This window comes from Erpetoichthys calabaricus, chromosome 8, assembly GCF_900747795.2.
Source record: "Erpetoichthys calabaricus chromosome 8, fErpCal1.3, whole genome shotgun sequence".
In the NCBI taxonomy this organism is placed as follows: domain Eukaryota; kingdom Metazoa; phylum Chordata; class Cladistia; order Polypteriformes; family Polypteridae; genus Erpetoichthys; species Erpetoichthys calabaricus.
The window spans coordinates 165,349,062-165,369,232 of NC_041401.2; the positions used below are offsets into that span (position 1 = coordinate 165,349,062).

General features: G+C 36.9%; 1 protein-coding gene across 1 annotated transcript in view; it reads left to right on the plus strand.

Moving 5' to 3' along the window:
- The first annotated feature begins 896 nt into the window (after nucleotides 1-896).
- Nucleotides 897-20,171, plus strand: part of casp9 (caspase 9, apoptosis-related cysteine peptidase) — a 60,161-nt gene continuing 40,886 nt past the window's right edge. The window contains exon 1 of the mRNA XM_028807723.2: nucleotides 897-1,121. The gene's annotated coding sequence lies outside the window, so the exon portion shown is untranslated. The remainder of the gene's footprint in view (nucleotides 1,122-20,171) is intronic.

Here is a 20,171-nt window from a genome sequence, read left to right on the forward strand (position 1 = left end):
TACGGTGGCACAGTTAGCAAAGACATTGGCAGGACGTGTCTGATTTGTGACGCTGAGGAGAAAACCTGCTTATTTTAGAACTGTGTTATGCTATTTTTTAGAATAATATGGAATGATTTTTATTTTTAGAAAACAAAGGTAAAAATTAAACTAAAAGAGAAGGATACTTTTCTGTATTACTACAATACAACAGAACCTGACAAAGAATGATCCTGCTCAGGATAAAGTGGGTTTGGAAGATGTATGGATGGTCGAAACTGTTATTTATACATGGGAAATTTCATATTCAAAAGAAAACAGGAGCAAAAGTGAAACTTTTTTTCAAGCATTTAAGACCGAAGTGGAAAAATATTTTAATATTTTACACAAATGTGGCTAATGTTTAATGCATGCATATTATTGACTTTGTAAACAATATATTTTAGTCTTATATGTGTTTGTTCTCTTCTATTTTTGTTGTTTTGGTGATTTAAGCAATTAAACTGTATGAAGCTTAAATATGAAGCCATCAATTACATTTAAGTCATTTGTTGTTACTGTATTACAGTTTTTGTTCTGGGGAAAATTAAGAGCACGACTTTTCTTGTTTTATATTCATTTTGTACACAAGACTCTGAACTTGAACTTAAACCCTGGAGGACTGTTACGGGTCAGTGCGCTGAGCCTCCATGCTGCCAATTGTGCAGAACTTCAACAGTCCGACGGCGATTACAGCTATCCACGGCCGCACTTATCAAACACAAGAATGAAATACGGCTGTGAAATTAGGACAAGACCTTACTTCTGCAAATCGGACTCTGTAATGTGCTTGTTACATACTGAGAACGAAACGAGCACATTAGTGCGTCCGCTTGGAGGAGGGCCGCTCTGCGCAGAACGCGATCTTGGCTGCTGAAGGTGGCCCTACGTAAACGGAAAAAGGAAGTGTTTGTCTGCAAAGTGCTTTGTGAATATGAAGAACTGAGGCTTTGGCTAAAACTTTTCTCTCTGGAAACACCGAGGAAAGCCGAGATAGTCCGTAACGTTTTGAATGTGTTTCGTGTGTTTGCCTTCTGATCGTAATCCCGAAAGACTGCGTTTATGCTGCGTCGAGTGACAGGGTTCGGCGGCTGAGGCGGCAGGTCAGTCTGTTTGTCTTGGTCGTACATACTTGTTATATTTATAAAACTCTAGTGCAGAATTCATAACACTTCTGATGTTTTATGATTTGCTATGTTAGATAAATTAGTAAATATGCAGTGGTAGGAAAAAAAAACTACAATAATCCGCATACATTTCCCATTTCTTAATCAAGGAATAAAAGATCACAGAAAATGTTTTTTATCAAGCGAACAGTGGGAAAAATGAAAGACATACTCAATTACATAAAAACCAAGACACTGAAGTATGTACAGTGAGCATCGAGGCTTTGTATTTGATTCAGAAGAAGTGGCCAGTTCATAACTACCTTCTTCTTCTTCTTTATCTTTTCCCACTTCTCTGTGGGGTCTCCACATCTGTGACCTGCTTTGCTGAATTTGACTTTAGGTCAGCAAAACCTAACCGTGGATAGTCCTAATGAGTGCGACTCTCCAAGACAGGACGGTAATCTGTACATAGGCGTACCATTTTACACCAGAGCAAGTCTTAGAATGAAAATTAGAAATGCAATCTCCAGTGAGTACTGTGAAATTCTTACTTGCTTATCCAACCCACACGCAGTTGAAAGTGGAAATATTGGATTAAAACATACATATCGGCATGCAGTGTTTCACTTTTTAAATAAGAAAATGTAACAGCTTTCCAAAACAGATCTTCTCGATTATGACTTAATATATATTAATCACCAAGCAGAAATTGTCTTTTCTAGGGCTGGGAATCAAATAAAAAAATTAACTAATTAATCCCATAAATGTATGTACTTAATCGTGATTAATTGCATGTAAAATATTTTGCCACTCACCTGTCCTACTCCATCGGACAGTTTAGCAAGTGTATACATTTAATGCTTTTGTGGTTGGTAGAACTGTGCTGTGCCTTGGGATTTTTTGGGTTATAATATTATGCAACCACAGAGAAATGGTTGGAAAGCACTGCCTTATTCCTAGCACACAAAAAAGATCCCTGTAGCTGCTATCTCTCTTGAAAACTGACACTGTGCATCACTTAGGATGGTTATGTTGCATTCTTTGCATAAATTAGAGAAGATACTGCAAACTGGAATAATGGGTAGGGATAATCATTACGTTTCTGTTTCATTGAATTTTGTCATTATGTTAGGGCAGTCAGCACTGTAAGCTACCTGGCAAACTGGCAAGTTAAATACAAAGGTATTACAGACTTATTTTGGTTTTAGTGTCAATGAAAGATAACTTATTTATCACCGAAACATTGTATCGATCTTCTTACAGAAACTGGAAATGAAAAAACGAGAGCATAATTTTTATCATCACAACATATCTCTAGCATTGCCCCATGTTTGCCCTAAACCCCCATCCCCACCATTTTTCCTCTGACTCCCCTGCACCTTTGTCATTACGTAGAAATCAAGAATATGAACACCAGTGCTATGAATTGACATGTGGTGTATCGTTGTGAATGCTGTAAAACAAAATTGTAAACCTTTAAATGAAAATTTTATTTCAGAAAATATTTAAAGATAGTATATGCTGTAAATATGGTACTGGATGTATTTAATTCTTTAGGCACACATTTAACTTTTTTGTATTTTTGTTTTGTAATGTTAAAAAAAAATGACACGAAAATGTTGCCCTGACCAAAGCACTGCCTGAGACATTTGCTTTGTTTCTAGCCCTGGATGTGACAATATTTTTTAACATGTTAAACAGAAAAATTAACGGGCTAACTTTCTCAGACCTAGTCTTTTCACATGACCTTTGCAGGTCCAAGTGTAGTGTCAGTCATCGTTCAGTGCCTCTCGAGCAATTTTCTACACTATAAAAAATAAAGGTGCCAAAGTAGTTCTTCAGAGTGATGCCACAGAGCTGGGTAATAATGACTCTTGGTATTTAATAATATGGGTGGCTAGTGCTGTCATTCTTCTAAGACAAAACTGTGTATTTTTTGTTTTCTGAGAACTTTATCCATATGTCTTTTGTTCCTTCACTCTCCTTTATTTCAAAACTTTTTATTAACACTGATAATTGAAGATGAGTGTAGGGAGGTTTAAATAGAAGCACGCTTTTTAGAGAGCTGGTGGTTTCCTTTGTCATTTACACCTCATCGTCAATTTGTAGCTGGTTAAGAAAATGGGCGACAAAAAAAAACCTAAATGCAACAGTTTGAACTTAAAATAGGCAATTAAGGGCTCTGACTTTAAAAAGCAAGTTAACTGAAACTAAGCCCAAAAATATTGCATTATTAGTAAACGGACAGGTTCTAATTAAGAAACTGGTTAAAACAAAAAAACTGCAGCCACTGTGAACCTTAATGACTGTAATTAAATACCCCTGCCATGGAGGAAACATTCACATGAAGGATCCAGAAAGACTTTATTTTTTCAACTGCACTGGGGTTCAAAAACAGCCATCAATAGAAGATAAACAGGTATTTGAAATACTAATGACTTCATGATTTTGAAAGGCTGCATACAATAACATAGGTAAAGTCTATTTTTTTTTTTTATCTTTCAGTATCCTGCTAGACAGCTTGCTATGTAGTACAGATTTCTGTTTTGTCTGCATATTAGGAACCTGTTCAAACTCAAAAAAATCAATTTTTATAGGCAAAGAAATTTTCCTAGAATTAAATGGTACTTTGTCAAGCAGTGGTGCTGCAAGGAACCACACAACCCAGTATTTAACCCATGAATTCATTCTCCAAGTCGTTTAGTTTTTCTTATGGAAAGTATAGCCTGCTATCATGAATAAACAGAGTTTTGTACAATACTAATGACCTGCTTAATGTGTTGTATGTTGGTTGAACATTAAAGTAAGAATTTCATGGTACTCAACTGAATAATTGTACAGGAGCAAGATAGACATATGAACTAATAAAGAGAATGCAGGATAGATACTGACCAAGGTGATTCTGATTTCTTAAGAGACATTGGTAATGTAATCAGTTAAAATGATAGCATTTGGGAAAAAAGGTAATGAAAATTTTAATGGAAGTCATAACGTGATTATGCGTCTGGGCAATAAAGTAATAAAAAAATAAATGCATCTCTTAATACATATACAATGGATGGAAGTAACGACAGAGCAATGTGAATATGTACAATTTTTTTACAACAATATGGAATAGTATTATTTAATAAGAGTTTATTGTATAGTAATAAACTTTTGATTTTTTTATATCGCTTACGAGCACTCAACCATGATGCTGCTCACTTGCATCCAGACATGTTACCATCTGCGCTTTTTTGCAACCACTGTAGATCACCTTTTCTAAAAATTAAATGTGAAACGTCATTTCAATTTTCTTCATTTTGTTTTCCCACTTAACTTCAAACCCACTGAAAAATTAATTTTTTTCAGGGTCTCAAGCGTGAACTGGATCCATTAATGAAAAACGTTTTTTCCTTAGGTTATCTGCAAATAACCATGAATTTCTTGTCAGTAAGTCAGTCAGGAACAAGTAGTTTTAAAATATATTGTCATATAATGAATTAGGAGTGTGCTATATATATATATATATATATATATATATATATATATATCATCTACGATAATATCTTAATTGTTGTTTTAATGATGTGTGAGCTGAAATTATCGAGTATGTCACTCACTTTGTAGAAAACAATCAAAAACATTCCCTGAGATTCCACATGTTCACTGTCTCATGTAACCTAACAGGATTGTGTACTGTGCATCCACAAAACAAGCACATAGGCGTGCAAGGTCAGCAAGTTAAGTTAGCGAAGCTGCCTAAAAATGAGTGAGCAGCCTCGCAATCTGCATCATTCGATTTAATTGCAAGATGTCGATCATCCTCACTTGCATGGAGATGGTTTGGCTTTGAAAAGACAGATGATGCTTTAAACATGGCAATCTGCAAAATGACGGAAATCAGTTGCTATTAAAGACAGCTGGACAACTAAGTTGTTTCACCATCTGTGAATTCACCACCTCACAGAATATGAAAAGCTTCAGCAGTCAGCTGTCCATGACAGGTCTAAATTACCCAAGGTACAAGCACAAAAACGCACGGCAAACCTTAGTGGAATCCTTCTGCAAAAAAGTTTGGGTTCCTCTATAAAACGTAATTTAAGTTAAATTGATCTAGTACAATTGTAGGTGTCAGGGCAAAAAAAAAAAAAAAAATCAGTTGGGACGAATTATTAATCTGTTTAAATAAATTACATAATTCTTTCAAACTGATTATTTTTATTTCTGTAAGAAGCGTATGCATAAGCATTTGATATGGTTGAATGGGATTACCTGCTCACCACTTTGCATAAATTTGGGTTTGGCCAGAACATATGTGCATGGATCAAACTACTGTATACCAGTCCAGAAGCTTCAGTTTGTATCAACAACATTATTTCAGACTACTTCAAACTAGACAAGGATGCTCCTTGTGACCACTGCTGTTTGCAGTCGCCATTGACACATTGGCTGTTCACTTTTGAAATGCATCAGAGATAAAGGGGATTTTCAGAGAAGGACTTGAACAGAAATTATAATTATATGCAGATGATATGGTACTGTATATATCAGACCCACAAAATTCTGTGCCAACAGCTCTAAATGTACTTAGCAGAATTTCAAAAGATATCTGGACTCAAAATTAATTTGAACAAAAGTGTGCTCTTTCCAATGAATTCTCTAGCAAACAACACTAGATTGGACACCTTCCCTTTTATCATTGCAGATCAGTTTAAATACCTAGGGGTCAACATCACAAGTAAATATAAAGCTCTTTTTCAACAAAATTTTGCTGTTTATATGGACAAAAGTAAATAAAACTTGCATAGATGGCCTACCCTCCATCTTACTTTAGCTGGGAGAATTAACATTGTCAGGATGAATATCCTCCCTAAGTTTTTGTTCCTATTTCAAAACATCCCCATATACATTAACAAATCTTTTTTTAAGAAATTAGATTCAATCATAACCTCATTTATTTGGAATTTGAAAAACGCACTCATTCAAAAGGCGACCCTACAATGACCTAAATCAGAAGGCAGCATGGCTCTACCTAATTTTCAGTTTTATTACTGGGCAGCAAACATACAAGCTATAAAAACCTGGACATTGACACAAATAGATGAACATACACAGGCTTGGTCTGCAATAGAAATTTAAATCCTGCAGTACTTCTTTATATTCCTTGCTTTGTACACCAGTAAATACAAGGTATTGTCAATATACTAACATCCCAATTGTCCTTCATTCAATCAGAATATGTAATCAATGTAGGAAGCACTTTAAGTTAGAGAATATTTTATCTGTGGCACCTCTACATAATAATCGCCTTTTTCCACCCTATTGAACTTAAAACAGTTTTTAATGCTTAGAAAATGAATGGGATTTAGTCATTTTAAGATTTGTATATAAATAATGTCTTCACATCCTCTGAACAATTACACTCCAAATTTAGTCTCCCATCATCAACACAATTTTTCCACTACCTCCAAATTAGAAACTTTGCTAAACGAAATCTGGTCAAGTTTTCCTCACCTCCCACCTATTTCTGTTCCAGAAGAGATATTGATCAGTCTTGGGGATATATACAGTATTTCTATAATATATAAAAACATTTTAAAGTCCCTTCCTTTTAAAGATCCCAGAATACAGTGGGAAAAGGATCTCTTACTCAACCTTTCAGAAACGGAGTGGAAGGCAGTCACAATAGCATATGTGCAAAGCATTCAATTATTCAACTCAAAATCTTTTATCAAGTACATCTCTCTCACTTAAAATTGTCCAAAATGTTTCCAGGGCAAGTTCCAACCTGTAAATGTTGCAATCGAGTTGTTTTGGGTGTGTACCAAATTAACATCATTCTGGACCAAAATCTTTAAATGCCTATCAGACAGCCTTGGTGTCACAATCCCTCCTAATCCACTAACAGCTATATTTGGTGGACTCCCAGATGGGCTTAAAGTGGAGAGGGACAAGCAAACTGTAATTGCCTTTACTTCACTATTAGCACAGACTTGGATGGGTAACTGATGTTATATACTATTTGAAATTGGAAAAAATCAAATTCTCTCTTAGCGGATATGTTCAAAACTTTTTTAAAACCTGGCTGGACCTAATCAATAATATTTTGGAATAAGCATTTATTTTGGGGGGAAAAGACTCCTTTCTCTCTTTACTACTCTCATTAGTTTTACTCTGGCTGTTGGTCTTCCTCTCCTTCTCATGGGTGGGGGTTGATTTGAATTTAGTTTTTTTAAGTTTTGACTTCATTGTATGGAATGTTTGTGTTTTTAATAAATTCAATATAAGACCAAAAAAAAAATGAAGCGTACACCTGTCAGGCACATTTTATTTTGCAAGCCGTCTTGGTTGGAGGGTCCTCGATTCCAAAGCACATTTTTTACTCTTTTATTATTGAAAACGCTCACACAGATCCCCACCTTCTCGCCCGACTTCATCCTATCCCTATGACTGTAGATATTGTAGCAGATGGTGAAACAAGCGAGGGAGCAAAAAGGAAAAAAAAGTCTTTTAGCAGCTATGCTACTTGGTGATACCTGAGGTGGACAGTAGTGTAAAAAAGTACATTTCTCCAAATTGGGGAAACTTGGAAAAAAGTAGCTGTACATCCCTGCTTCAAGCAGCCCTTCTGAGTGGCATTTTTAACTCCGGAGGAAATGTTGTAACATGTAACTGTGCTGCTCTGAAACCCAAATGCCATGGACAAACTGGTGTTTCTGTCACACAAAATAAAGTTTCATCATTAGAATTTTACAATTGTTTTATTTTTTTCTGATATCTTTGTGCAATATTGGACAGAACCTGAAGTTAGTAATTTGTTTTAAAATGTTATAGGTTTGTTTTTTTGTAACTTTTATGACAGAACCTGTTTACAAATGCCATAGTTTTTTCCTGTGTAGTATTTGACAAAACTTTGGATTTTTACACTATAGTACTGTATGTTAGATTTTTGCTCTTGCTTGTGTGCTGCACAAAATGATCTGATTATAGTAGTTGTGTTGGTTTTAGTGCAATGTTTTGTGTAAATCCTGTAGGCCACTTTGAAATGGTTTACTCATACTTGCACTGTTTGATCTCAGTAATAGTTTGGTGATTTTAATATTTTTGTGTTATTTTACTTCATTTTTAAGTAAATAAATTAGACCTGTTCTCCTTACCTGTTGTTTCCATTAGTCTCATTAGTAAAATACAATTAATATCTTATTAACAAGACCAAGCTAGATCAGTAAGACTTTTACAAACACATTTGAAAGGATGCAAAATAGTGTCTTAATTATTGTTATCATCAAAGTTCCAGAAAATATCAAGATATAATTTTATGCCAATATCACACACCCCTAAAATAAATTTACAGTAGTTAAGGGCCACATGAGTGTACATCTGCTAAAAGAAAGAGAGGTCTTGAAAAGAAGTTTAGAGACTCAGTGCTTACCTGTAGACTGTGTAGCTCTTGTCAGGTGTGACACACATATAATCTTACTTATGCAAAAAAGATCTGTATTTGTAGTTATAGGAAAATAATAATAATAATAATAATTTTTATTTATGTAGCACCTTTTATATACTCAAGGACACTTTACAATTCAATACACACATTAACAAGGCAGTAGAAATCACATACACGAAAACGTATAATACTCATTGAAAAGATGTGTTTTTAACAGAAGTTTGAAATTAATAATAGATTTTTCCTTGCGAAGGCTAAGAAGGAGAGAATTCCAAATTTTAGGGCCTATCACTCTGAAAGCTCTGCGACCCATAGTTACTAACCTGTATTTAGGTACAGTGAGTAACTTGGCGTCCGGTGATCGTAATGCACGGGTAGGAGTGTAAGGAAGCAGCAGCTCCGACAAATAATGAGGGACTAACCCATGAAGGGTTTTAAAGGTGAGAAGAATAATTTTATATTTGATTCTTGAAGAAACTGGTAACCAATGTAAATCATAGAGGACAGGAGAGATGTGAGCAGATTTTTTAGTGTATGTAAGTAAACGAGCAGCAGAATTCTGAACATATTGTAATCTATTGATATATTTATGATGCTTATAGTTTTGCCTGGCCTGTTCGTTACTTTGCTTAAATATGTGAATAAGCACATATTAGAATATCTGAACTACGAATAACCTGAAGAACAGTCTTTGCACTGTGAGGAATTTTTCTCTAAAATGGAGTTCTGCAAAACCATATGGTTTTGCTCAGTTCCTGCCATGTATCAAAGATGTGTTTCAGAACTGATGCTGTATGTATCAGTGTGGATGTGTGCCCAAAAAATTTTCAATTAGTGTTGGTTATTTCCTTGAACCTGATCTTGCCAGAACTCAACCCTGTAATGTACAAAGTGTGTTAAGAGAATGGGTAGAAGAATGACATCACACACAGGAACCTTATCTCGTATTTGTGCAGATTGCCATTATTACAAGAAAACAAAATTTGATGATAATTATGGCTGTAAGCAATTTTTGATTGTTATTAAAGAAGTTTGTATAAGCACAGCACAGAATTTTGAGAACAATTGTCACATCTGCTGTTCTTCTTTAATTTTTGCTTTGCGCCCTCCCCCACAATAACCTATTGTCTATGGAGGAGGAGCAAAAGCTTTAGATTTGTCAAAAATGTTGGTGTCCGGTTTTTGACAGATCTCGACGTTTTAAAGTCCCCTGATATTGAAAACATTGATATCCTGATGATGGGTGTGTGTCTGTCTGTTTGCGTGACGGCCTCAATGATGGTCTAGAGCTAGAACGGCTACAGTGCATCCGGAAAGTATTCACAGCGCATCACTTTTTCCACATTTTGTTACGTTACAGCCTTATTCCAAAATGGATTAAATAAATTTTTTTTCTCAGAATTCTACACACAACACCCCATAATGACAACGTGAAAAAAGTTTACTTGAGATTTTTGCAAATTTATTAAAAATAAAAAAATTGAGAAAGCACATGTACATAAGTATTCACAGCCTTTGCCATGAAGCTCAAAATTGAGCTCAGGTGCATCCTGTTTCCCCTGATCGTCCTTGAGATGTTTCTGCAGCTTAATTGGAGTCCACCTGTGGTAAATTCAGTTGACTGGACATGATTTGGAAAGGCACACACCTGTCTATATAAGGTCCCACACTTGACAGTTCATGTCAGAGCACAAACCAAGCATGAAGTCAAAGGAATTGTCTGTAGACCTCCGAGACAGAATTGTCTCAAGGCACAAATCTGGGAAAGGTTACAGAAAAGTTTCTGCTGCTTTGAAGGTCCCAATGAGCACAGTGGCCTCCATCATCCGTAAGTGGAAGAAGTTCGAAACCACCAGGACTCTTCCTAGAGCTGGCCGGCCATCTAAACAAAGCGATTGGGGGAGAAGGGTCTTAGTCAGGGAGGTGACCAAGAACCCGATGGTCACTCTGTCAGAGCTCCAGAGGTCCTCTGTGTGGAGAGGAGAACCTTCTAGAAGGACAACCATCTCTGCAGCCATCCATCAATCAGGCCTGTATGGTAGAGTGGCCAGACGGAAGCCACTCCTTAGTAAAAGGCACATGTCAGCCCACCTGGAGTTTGTCAAAAGGCACCTGAAGGACTCTCAGACCACGAGAAAGAAAATTCTCTGGTCTGATGAGACAAAGATTGAACTCTTTGGTATGAATGCCAGGCGTCACGTTTGGAGGAAACCAGGCACCGCTCATGACCAGGCCAATACCATCCCTACAGTGAAGCATGGTGGTGGCAGCATCATGTTGTGGGGATGTTTTTCAGCGGCAGGGACTGGAAGACTAGTCAAGATAAAGGGAAAGATGACTGCAGCAAAGTACAGAGACATCCTGGTTGAAAACCTGCTCCAGTGTGCTCTTGACCTCAGACTGGGGCGATGGTTCATCTTTTAGCAGGACAACGACCCTAAGCACACAGCCAAGATATCAAAGGAGTGGCTTCAGGACAACTCTGTGAATGTCCTTGAGTGGCCCAGCCAGAGCCCAGACTTGAATCCGATTGAACATCTCTGGAGAGATCTTAAAATGGCTGTGCACCGACGCTTCCCATCCAACCTGATGGAGCTTGAGAGGTGCTGCAAAGAGGAATGGGCAAAACTGGCCAAGGATAGGTGTGCCAAGCTTGTGGCATCATATTCAAAAAGACTTGAGGCTGTAATTGCTGCCAAAGGTGCATCGACAAAGTATTGAGCAAAGGCTGTGAATACTTATGTATGTGTGATTTCTCAGTTTTTTTATTTTTAATAAATTTGCAAAAACCTCAAGTAGACTTTTTTCACATTGTCATTATGGGGTATTGTGTGTAGAATTCTGAGGAAAAAAATGAATTTAATCCATTTTGGAATAAGGCTGTAACATAACAAAATGTGGAAAAAGTGATGTGCTGTGAATACTTTCCGGATGCACTGTAGATTGAAAAATACCAAACTCGTTGTGAGACGACGATGTGCTGATTAGTTTTGAAGCCAAATCGTACAAGAGAAAGAGGCAATCTAGATGAACCCTTAAATACCATAATTCTGCAATTAATTGTGCATTCTTCTCATCAATTGATATTGTCATGACCTATTTTATGATCAGAAAGATCAGCATCAGAGCGGTAAATAATTACTGAAATGTTACAGAATACTGTGGGTAACTTGGTTCCTAGGGTGTAAAGCCTACTGATGCTCACGTATAATATATTTTTTGGTGTGCCGCAGAATTTTAGTAATTATGTGCCATGAGGTCAAAAATTTTGAAAACCTGTGCCTTTCACAAGTCTCATTTTCTCCAGTACACAGCTGTAACACCCATCGCTTTCCCTCCATTCCACTCAGGTGTGCTTAGTCTGACTTCTCTCTGGACTCTTATTCTCTGAGTGGACAGAGGCGTCCTCTTTTATGCCAGACCTGGGAATACTTCCCCAGAAGCTTCCACTTGTCTGTACCCACAGAGCCCAGCAAGGCTGCTCCAATGGACTACAACACCCAGCATGCTCTGCAGGCACATTAATGGGCATACTGCTTGAAGAATGCTGCCACCCAGCATGTCAGGGGAGCATATATTTTTGGGAGGCCATCCCCCTTTTTACATCTACTAAATTGGCCTCCCTGTTAGGTAAGGGTTTATCCCGGCCAGGATCTCGGCCCACTCCGTTACACAAGGATCACAGAAAGTATGCACCGTGATCTACAGGATAGAAAATAGTCCACAAGATGTACAATCTGTGGGGATTGCCTAAACTGGGGATTTTAGCAGGAAATAGCAAGAAACTGATGACTTAACCAAATAGTTTGTACAATATTACAGCCTGCTTCTTACTTTAATTAATTATGGAGTTTGAGTAAATGACTGGTTGAAGGTTTTTAGCATAGTTAATTAAAAAAAAAAATTAGAAGAAAAACAGTTATATTTCAGCCAGGGTTCCTTCCCCGGCTGGTGATGACATTTGTTTTTTTTATGTATTTTTTTATCCATTTTATATTATTATCTTTTTGTTAACAGTGCTACTTCTCTTTGCATTATTCTGTGTTTCTCATAATTTTTGCATATTAAGTAATTTGTGTGTGTCTATGCTTGTTCATTTATCTTCCTTGTATTTTGTGAGTGGTTCCTCAAGGGGTGGGGCCACCTGTGTATCCATCAATAGACTGCATTCAATCCTGTACAGGCTGAAGGAAACAAACAATCCCTTGTAGTTCATTGAATATGCTGGAGTTGGTGAGTTTGCGTTGTGATTATGTTTTTGACTTTGACGTCTGGATCTTTGTTTTTGGGACTTGCTTGCCTTGGAATGCCTTGCCTTCTCAGGCAGACCCCTGCCATGCCTTTAGTTCTCTTAGAACCATCACTGTTTAAGATCACTTTTTGTACAGTAAATATTTTATTTTTAAAAGATTCCCTGTTTACATTTTGTGACATGTCAAGGTTTGACTGCTTTTCCCCCCTCTAGTAGACATTTGGAGTTATTTTTGAGACATTTATACTAAGATTCTTCCCAAATTCATGACAAAAATGAGAACCTACTGGGTCTATGCATCTTTTGTGCATGGCTCCATAAGAAACTTCCAATGGCCCCCTGTGGGCCACTAATTTCTCATCCACAAAAAATGCTCACTGCAAATATTTGGCTGTATTTCATTCTTTCCTCCTCTGACCTGTGAGCTTGCTGGTTCATGACAGGGCCTACCATTTGTAAATTATTATAGAAAATACTTACTGAATCTGTTGGTGATTAACTTGGAGTAATTCACTCCTATATAATATGTACTTCATAAAGACTAAATTCAACCAACAACTTTCTCTGCAGATTTTCTGTTATATGGATAATCAGATATTTTTAAGACAGTGTCATTCAAAAATGTAATCCATGGTTGGAGGATGTGGTCTCTCTATTCCTGCCAAAGCAGAATGCAAGTATAGCTGGTTGATTTTCCTATAACATGGATGATTATTACAATTACATAGGTCCAATTATACAATTTCATCCAATTATACAGATCCAATTACACAGATATCTAAGGAATTATGGGAAAAATTAAGCAAGCATAGAGTGATACACTTTTGGGAATTGTTTATGCGCCAGTTGACACAAAGTAAGGATCACTGTTTTTCCAAACTTACATTCTCTCCCAAAAGAAGAAAAATGATATATTTAAAAAAAGAGGATTTAAATAAAGTATCTAGACTATTATCACTCTCTAGTTATATTAAACTTTACCTACCATGGCATTTCCAGACCATTGATATTGCTACTCTCAGGGATAGGAAATCATTGTAAAAACTATTAACTTTGCATCTCTTCCTCCTATTGGCTTATGGGCTCATTGTGTGTCAGATCCCTAAGCTTTACTGTAAGGTTAGACCACACCTGTTAAATTGGTAGCATGAACCTAACAAATCTCACATGGAAATCCCTTCTGTATCCCTAAAGGTGACAAATCTAAGACTTGTTCGATTACTTTCATTAAAGTAACATCTAGATTGTGCCTGACAGTGCTTCATGTGGAGTGATATATTCACCCCACCACTATGGTAAACCTGTGTATCTATGTACTATGTACTGACTTAGTACATTACAAGATCAGCCTATCCAGGCTACATCGTGCAGCTGACAGGAACCAGCCCTAGATGGGGCACCAGTCAATCACAAGGCTAAATCTTTTGTAGTAGTCTTATAATTTAGCTTCTACCTGTAATATTACTCCTTGTTTACCTCCGTGACTTTTGGAGGGCCCCTTTTATCAGTGTTAGTTTTCCTGAATTATGGTCTTTCTCCCGACCCTTTCTTCTATTCCTTGTTCTTGGAGTTCTTTTATTATTGGACTGACCTCAACTGACCTGACCTTCTTTTATAATAAATATAGAGACACCAATATTTCCCAGACACCCTTTATTTCTTATGCCCTGATTTGGTGTCAGTGTGAGTTCAAAATTGTTTGCTTCAGCTTGGTACTGTCTCATTTAAACTGTGCTTAGCTTCATGGACAAACAGGAACTGAGAGTAAATTGAGAAGATCATCAGGGCCCAGAAACAAAACACCTTAACCTGCATGTTTTTGATTTTTACCATCCCTGACTGTGGTGCTTGTCTAGACTGTTGGGATTAGTACCAGAGGGGACCTGGGAAGCTCTGCTTTTTTCCCTTTCCCCGATGGACCACATTAGTGAGAAAAAGAATGCAACCTCTGCATATGAAAAAAAGTAAATAATGAATAGTGAATTCAGATCTAGAAAGACAATATTTTACCTTTCATAAGGGATTACTGGTCCAGTCGATGCCTGGAGGGCTGATCTGTCTGGCCTTGGCACAAGAGCGGCTGGACCTAGATAACACATTTTATAAGTGCTGACACTAGGAATGCTTGTGGGATATGCCCCCAGGGTGAGGAGATGTGACTGCTAAGGAAACAAAGGATCAGAGTTTGCAGCTCTGCAGGAAAAAATAAAAGAGTAGCAGTCTTTCAGCATCTTGCATTTCTGAATTGCTCTGGCAGACATAATCCCAGTATAAAAATCCTTCTTTTTAGCTGGTATATGTAGGCTTGCCTCATTAGTCTAAAAACCGCATTACTTTAACCTGCCAGAGTTAGTTAGCCTATCACATTGTAATATTGACACTTCGCAGATTTTGTGGGCCTACTTTGGAGGCTCATCAAGTTATATAATTGTTAATATCTTTACTTATTGCTTTGACATAGCTACTGGATTTTTCTTATACAAGACATTCTCACTCTTCTTTAATCCCTTCTTCATTTGATTACTGTCTAGAATGAAAGAATGGGCTGTGTCCCAATTAAACTGTCAAGGAGAGATCACAGGCAAGCACTTACATAAATGCTTGTCTCCATTGGGATCCAAGTGCATACATTTGCTTTCCCACACATGACTTCTGTCTTCTTTCCGTGGCCCACATGCTAGCTGTTATCTTTAGTTAAATCCTTTTTGTTCCCTCTCCTTCAGGTCCTTCATTTATTGGCAGTCTGAGACTGATTTTTTTGTAATTCCCTGCAACGTTAGTCTAGCTAACGAAAACAAAAATTAAAACTGAAACTATTATTAAAAAAATATTTTCGTAAACTGAAATAAAAAAATTTACAAAATTGAAATGAAAAACTAAAACTAAACGAAACTATTAAAGTAGCTGGAAAAACTAACTGAAATAAAATAATTTACTAAAAATATTTTTAGTTTTTGTTTTTTGAATGAATATTCTTGCCATTAGTCTTTAACCCTTATAACTTGTAACTCTAAAACAGAAAGTAATCCACCAAGAGCCACCCACATATATTTCATCCAGTGAACGGCAGCTGGTGAAGGAGGGTGTTCAAAAAGCTTTTGCGGTGACGGAGCAAGCTGAATATGGGTGCGTAAAGTGTGTGAACTAGAAAGAGATTTACTGTGGCGCCATTTTTTGCGTTTCTTGTATATCAGGATGTAATTCAAACACCTGAAATCATAATGTGCTGGTCAACAAAACCTTTACTGTATGGGCAGAAAACCCACGAGTGAGTAATGTTTCAGTTTATTACTCAGGTGCCTGCTTTCTGTTGACGATAATTCACCTGCCACTTTGCACAGAAGAAATCCTTTTTGAAAATAAAACAGCACTGATCGTGAGACTGACTAGGTCATCATATAAGATCAGCGTATTGTTACTGACCAACTTGTGCCTGAGATGGAGTCAGAGATCAATATGGCTGGTAGAAAATAACAAAGCCCAGTATGGGAGATATTTCAATGCAATATTGAAGGTATTCATTATAAGCAAATTGTCTTGGAGCAGGATATGTTGTGTGCTGTAGACATTTAGAGTAAAAAAACCCTCAAACCTTAAAATTCACCTAAATTTCATTACAAATTGGTCCATTCTGGGCAATAAAAGGAAAAGATAAAAAATGCCAACAGTCCACGCACATTTGTTCAGCACAACCAGATAGCAAACCATGTAGTGTAGTAAGCTTCCAGTAACATTAAACTCATTATATCCAAATCCTACAAAACTAAACTCCATAGTAGCTCTTTAGCCATACCTTACATTACTAAAAATTACTGAAACTAATAGATATAAAAATAGAAATGTCTTTGTGAAATAAAAACTAAATTAAAACTAAGAATACACGATGAAGGAAAACTAAAACTAAACTGAATTTCAAACTAAGGTCAGAAAAATATAGCAATAAAAACTAATGTAAAAAGGCAAATTTATAATAACCTTGATTCCCTGACACATTGAGGTTCATATGGTTTGACAGAGTTTCCTTTACATGGCTGTTCACAATTTTTATTCCAAGGGAAGAGAAGCTGGGAAAAATATCTCACACATCCCTGGTGATAATTCCTCATTAGAACTGGTGATCCAGCCTTTCAACAATTCTTTAACCTGATTTATCAAGTTCAAGGTTGTGGGGAGCTGGTGTCTATCTTGGCAGCACTTGGCACAAGGTAGGAGCCAGTCAGATGTGAGGTGGCAATGCATACTCAGTCACTCATACTGTTCAAATTTAGAGTCACCAGTTAACCTGATGTGCTCCTTCTTGAACAAATCTTTCATAGGGTGGCTTTCATGTTATCATGTTGGTGTCTAGGACCTAGAACAAATATTATACCATGCATCAATATTACAAGAATTGCAAAGCTCCCAAAAAATTACAGAATGTTTAAGCCTACCCTTTCCACATGTTACTAACATGATTTACTCAGATTTCTAACACTCAAGGTGGTTTACCAGAATTCAGACATTCTTTCTCCACACTGCAGTGGGATGCTTTTAGTTTTAACTCACACCCAACAATACCAACAGTATCTCAGAATACTGCACTCCCTGACAAAGACTTCTATACCGTATACTCTGGTGACACATTACTGTGCCTATGCTGCTTTGTTGAATCCAGACACAAGAGCCAACTTTGATTACCCAGAGACATACAATGTTAGAGCATGACTTCTCTGTCTGTCTATTTACTAGGATGATGCACTTTTTGCTTCATGACTGTTCTCTTTTATTGTCATTTTCAGGTCAAGAAACTTACCCTCTCCATGCTAAGTAAAATAATTACCACTCTTGAACAACCCTTTAAAATATTTAACATCAGTTATTTATCTTATTTGTAGTGTGTTGTATTCTGGGTTAAGAACTTTTAGTACTCACCTTTTTGTTTATGCACATTTTTATTTTTGCACTTTCTGATTTATACTGATATTCTGGCAATGCCATTTTGTGTTGTGTTTTTTGGATGGTTACTATAATTTTGAAACCTTCTTTGTATGGCCATGACCATATTGTATGCCTGTTGCTGGTCATGAGACACATAGGGCACACAACATTTGTGTTAGTTGTAAAAGAAGGTGGCACACAACTTCTGGCACCCATACATTTTTTTTTTTGCTTTGTCACACATGCACATCAGAGGGTCATCCAAGCTAAACAATTCCACCCTGGGACGATAGGGGGTGTTGTTGCTAACATTATTGTCTCTTTATATACCCGCAGCACTGAGAAGACACACAATGAGGGCAACTGACCCCACCGCTTCTGGTCGGAGGACTAAAGGCTCCTAACTTGGTTGTAGAATCAATGGTGGATGGAGCTCTACCCCAGACCTGATCGTTCAAGGGAGGGACTGCAGCATAGTGTTTTTGTTGGATGTTTGCACCATTGAGCACTATTTTTGTTGTTGCTGGCATCAGGTTTAAAGGGGGCGACCTGGGTAACATTCTAAGATTTATTTTAGAACTCATTTCATACCTCACCCCACCACACCACATCTTTTACTGCACATTTTTTCACAATTTCTTTAGTGTAAGAGGAAGCCACGACTTTCCCAAGAAGAGTTTAATACTTGGACCTCTTGTTTGGTTATTTTAATTTTGATTGTTTTGTTTGTTTTGTGTGTTGTTTTTTTATGGTTGTTACTTTGACTTCCTCCCAGTATTCTGGCCCTTTTGTATCTTACTCACTTTGATTTTGTCTGGTGCTTTTGTGTCTCCACCATCCCTGGTCGCACCTTTTAGTTCCGTTTGTGGGCAATACTTTAAAATTCTTAACACAGCCAAGTGAAAACATAACTTCTATTTAAAACAATATGTTGTCCTTAAATTACTATATTTGGACCACAATCAAATTAGTGGGGCCTAGTGGCTTAAGCATTGGATTTAGAACCTCAAGGCTAATGATTTCTTTCTTCACTTTTGACACGGTGTGTGATTTTGACCAAATCGCTTGGGATGTACTGTAATTGTAAAAACACACTAGAAACACTCGGACCTGTCATCTTCAAAGAAGCACCTCTCTTGTTCTGATAGACATGCTGCATACATTTTTTTAATATAACATTCAAGGTGCTTGTGTGGCCTTTATGTACTGAGAATAAAGTTGTGGAGGAAGCCTCCACTTGTTTGGTTGTGTATAACGTTTGTCTGATTGCACTTGTTTTATGATATTGACCTCTTGTTTTGCTAATTTTCACTTTGTTTTGAGATTGGAGTGTATGACTTTTGGTTATCAGATAGCCTGTGCATTGCTCCTCACTGTCAGTGACACGTGCCCATGCAGAGGTTGTTGCACTGTAAATTACCTCCAACCTCTGCAATGTGATTCACTATCAGTGCCATGTGCACACAAAGTGGTTGTTTTCCTATTAAACACTACACATGTTTTGCTGTGAGAAGGATCCAAACCTCAAATACTTGAGCAAGGTAGTCCACACCAATGGGTTGCGTTATGCATATTATATCATAAGCTTTTAATTAAGACCAAGATCGAGGGTCAAGGCCCAGTGGTTGGAGAGATTTTGCATGACAGATGGACAGCTCTTAGAATTTAATATATCTAGATGTACAGTAAATTGTATTCATTTTGTAAATTTCTAAAGTTCCTTGGAATGTTTTTCATCACAGAAAGATGCATTATAATGTAAAGTTTACATATGTTTTCATATTATACTATGGTGACTCATTGTACTGCTACTGTTAAAATTGCCACAGTAGCAATTAGGACTAAAGGATTTAGCCAATGAATTGGAGTTTAAATGAACAAAAAGTTGGAAACCAGGAATATTTGTGCACCAAGGTGACAAACTCAAAATGCAGGGCACAACTTGAGACCCAACAACAATCGCGAAAGAAATACGAAAATGGGGAAAGATTAGCGTTTATGAAAATGCCGCATGCAGTCAGTCAGTTTGCCCAGAAAGTTGGACAGTGCCATATTCTAACATCTTGATAAATTTGCACTCCATAATAATTTCATAACGAGCTGCAGATGAGGATTTGTTCATTTTGCCACAGCACCACCTAAGAAATGAGCAGCAGTTAATCAAACCTTACGCACACTGCCAGTGAAATGTGGAAGTAACATAAATGTTTATATAGAAAAATATGCTTTTTTAATCAAAACAAACCAGTAAAAAATTGTAAAACATAAATAATTGGTGTAAAAATCACTCAATTCCAGTTTGCACCAAAGAAAAGTCCTTATTTTAGGTTATCTTAATCACTGAAGATAGAGGCTTTTTTTTTCTTTTTTTTTTTTAAATACCCTTCCACTTCTGATGATCTCTGCATCTTACCCTTGAAAACAGGCTGCTGAGACTATTCACTTA